This window comes from Poecilia reticulata, linkage group LG16 (assembly GCF_000633615.1).
Source record: "Poecilia reticulata strain Guanapo linkage group LG16, Guppy_female_1.0+MT, whole genome shotgun sequence".
Classification (NCBI taxonomy): domain Eukaryota; kingdom Metazoa; phylum Chordata; class Actinopteri; order Cyprinodontiformes; family Poeciliidae; genus Poecilia; species Poecilia reticulata.
In genome coordinates this window covers 3,076,270-3,080,239 of record NC_024346.1, presented here as the reverse complement: position 1 = coordinate 3,080,239, position 3,970 = coordinate 3,076,270, and positions in this window count along the sequence as shown.

The following is a 3,970-nucleotide window of genomic DNA, read 5'->3' as shown; positions in this document are numbered from 1 at the left end:
TATATATATATATTATAGAACTTGCAACTCAAAACAGAAACCAAGCATATTGTAATGAATATCTGCCTTGACCTTAGGTTGTATGATATGTCTTGTAAAAATTAAAAACAGGATTTACTCACTCTGAATGTGAAGAATCTTTAAAATTGAGAGGGAAATCCATTGATTTGTCGCTCTTAAGCGACACAACACTCGGCGTAGAAGAGTTCCTCATTTTCTGCCCAAGACTGTTAAAAAAGTAGTATGTTTAAAATGAAACATTTGAACAAAGATATCTGATTTAAAAAAGAATAGAAGTAAATGAACTTGTAAAAATATTTATTTTTGAAACCAAGTGTATAATCCAAGGATTTGTTATTTTTCATATAGGAAAACAGATTTTGTAGGACTTCTTCAACTTCATCTACCAAGTCCTCAGATAATTCAAGGACAAAATTCAAGCAACATAAAAGTTAGCAATAAATGATATGACTTTCTGCAGGAAGAAACATCCAAAATTGTTAATTGTATGTGGATCAAAAAACACAATAAACCTGAAATAAAAAAGATCTCATTAATAATAATGAGGTTTATAATCATCAATGTATCATCACGGAGATAGCTGGATGTGTTCTTTTCTTTTCTACCTTTTCCTTTCCACTACATGCTTGGTGTGACTTATTGCTGTAAAGTCAAAGACACAATGAAAGTGATTTTTGACTATCGCTAAATCCTCGTCCAGAAGAGGTGAATGCTGCAAGTTAATGAGTGTGCTTTTTTTACCACTGTGATTATTAGTGTAACTGAATTGTATGCGTGATTGAATTAAAGTGAGTTATTTTGTAAAGAGCCTAAATATGTTTGTTGTGCATTGGTGCTATACAAATTATCTGAATTAAATGGAAATTAAATTTCTCATTAAGCATTTTTAGATTTTAGTAAAATGTAAGTGTAACAAACTAGCATAGTTTTTCCAATGTTTCACATAAAGTACAGCATGTGCTTTTAGTGTTGATCAATCATCTTACCTTTCAGGTCCAATCTGAGCGTTACTTTTGGAGGACAGACAATCATTTGGGCCTGAATGTCTCATTCCTTTTCTCAGTCTGACTCATTGTAAAATGTCCTTTATAAAGACAAAATGTGTTAGAATCCTCTCATTACAGGTTAAAGTCATACTGGATATCCTGCTGCTCTATTATGATGTTATCTAAAATTCAATTCAATTCAAACATACTTTATTGATCCCAAAGGAAAATTGAATGTTATTGATTTGCATATTAGTCAAGGTACTTCAACGAGTTGTTGTAGAGACTGATCTCCCTTTTGCTTAAAAAGCATCTAACAGTTCTGCTGTGTGGTTGTCCATATAGATCAGTGTTTCTTAACTTGAGTCGGTCTCAGGGGTTCGGCGGAGCCTCTGCCGCAGAGGTAAAGACACACTTGTGTAAAGACATGATGACGCCCCGCTTTACCATCACTTGCTGCAGAGGATCACGTTACATTGCTTAGCTAATCAGTGCTCGTTCTGCTCCTTAGTCGCATCTTTTCGGGGTTGGTACTGCCTGTACTGGCGTGGGGGTGGTAACACAACTAATATAATTACATTACTAAATCAGAATACCACAAAGTCTTATTTATTATTAATTTTTCATTCTCTTAAGAATGTAGAGCTAATTAAATTATCTAAACCAGTGCATTAAACCATAACTTCAATAATGTCAGAACAATCTGCATAAGTCTGTGTAATCTTGATGTTATATGTTTTATATATCTTTTCATTGAAAAAGAAGATATTAGGCTACACAAAATGTGTGGTAAAATATCTTTGAGTGTTTTACCACCTTTTCTTGGCAAAATAAAAACATGTTCCTGCAGAGCAGCTGCCATAAAGTGATGATTAACTGTCATTATTGGTTAATGCTGCAGCTCAAAATTCTCATTATTGGAGGACATTACTCATCTATTTTTCATTATTTAAAATTTCTAAACCCGCTATGTTGGGGGTTTTACTGGATTATCCTTTGGAATCGGGATGTTCGTGACTGGAATCGGTTCGTGTTGCTCCTGCCCGGTACCAATTGGTCCACGGACCGGGGGTTGGGGACCACTGATCCAAACAAGACCTTAAAGTGGTTCCAGTTTCTCTCGATGGCCAACCTGTTGAAACTGTGGCAAATTTTAAATACCTTGGGTCGTTCCTGGACAGTCAGCTCAACTTTGCTGAAACTGACTATATTTTGAAGAACTGTTCTCAGAGACTCTACCTTTTAAAAAGACTTGGTGATCTTGGGGTGATCCAACTAGATTCTAGTCGGTCTTGATCCCCCAATGTCTTGAATTTGGGGGGAAAAAAATCATATTTTATTTATCACTACAGAAGGATTCAGTGAATGCGCATATGAAACTGCGCATTCATATGCGCAGTTATATGAATGCGCATATGACTGCGCATTCATATAACGCAGTCATATGCGTTATGACTAGATCTGGCAGTTTGAAACTGCCAGATCTATTGCTTCTTAGCATTTTGGAGCTGTCCATCACCTAATATGGCTAAAGATTTAATGTAGAGCTACTAAATCACAGATAGTCCATTTTTCAAACCCTTTTTTGAGGGTTTGGTACCTCAAAAAAGGTTAAGAACCACTGATATAGAGGCTTATATATAGTCTGTCACACACTAAGTCATGGCATATTGATCTCCTCTCCATGTGGTAGGCACAAAGTCTCCAGTTTGTAGCCTCAAAACAACCCTGCAAGGCTTCTTTAGCTTGACCACTATCTCACATCTCGCAGTCTTTCCCTTTGCATATTGTCTCTAAACAAGGGGTTTCTACTACTGGCAGAAAAGAACAAGATTGTGATCTAACTTTTGTAGAAAAGATCTTGCTTTGGATATATGAATCCTTGACATTTGTATAAAATAAAACAAAACAAATCTAACATATTTTCTCTGGTTGAGCAGCTGACAAACTGTTGAAACATTGGCGATGTAGCAGAGTGGGGCATGATTAAAATCTTCTGATGTTGTCACAAATGCATTGGAGTGTTGTGTCCATGCCTTAGCAACAACAGAACCGATGTCGCCATAAGCATTGTCTGCAACAGCTGAGGGAATATATGTGCATCCTGCATCTGCATAACAAAAACTGTTCTCAAACACCATCCATCCATTTTCTTCCACTTATCCGGGGTCAGATCGCAAAGATAGCAGCCTAAGAAGGCTTCCTTCTCAAACACTCATAACTCAATACAATTTATGTCTGATCACATTGTATAGACATGCTGACAAATAAATAACATGTCTATTTATATCTCACAGTATTTTTCTGGTTCCTTGGTTTTCTAGTTTCATTACAAAAGCCTTTGTTTGACAAATCATAATCAATGTAACAGATTTTCCCTGTAAAGAACAGTTTTACACGGGAAAAAGTTAGTTCAATGTTAGTTAAAACATTTAACTAACAGGTTAATAGGATTTTACAGGTTAAGAGGATTTTACCATCCTCTTAACCTGCAGCAACATGAGTTGTTTTGAAAGGATACAGTTCAGTAACACATAAACAAGTTTTTTATGTAATGAGACAAAAACATACAAACCGTAAAAAGAGAATAAAGACATTGTTACTTTACCATATATATGTCCGTGAGAAAGCTGTAAACCAAACGAAAATACAAATGAAAAATACGTTACTGTTTCCTTGTTCTCTTGACACAAAGTCAAGTCAACAAACCAGTCCTTCAGGTTATGACGTCAATCTGATCTGGGAGGTTCAGAGCAGGACTGAGATTCCAGTCGATCCTGCACTGATTGTGGTAACACAGCAGAGTCTATTTTTACCACAGACCACTGCAAATGTAAAATATATACTTTTTAATATGGTAACATAGAAATTCCAACAAAACAGAAGTAAAAGGCCAAGTGGAGCATTGTTCAAATCAATCTACAAGTCTAAATGTCTGTAATGTCACCAAGCTCAAGGACTAG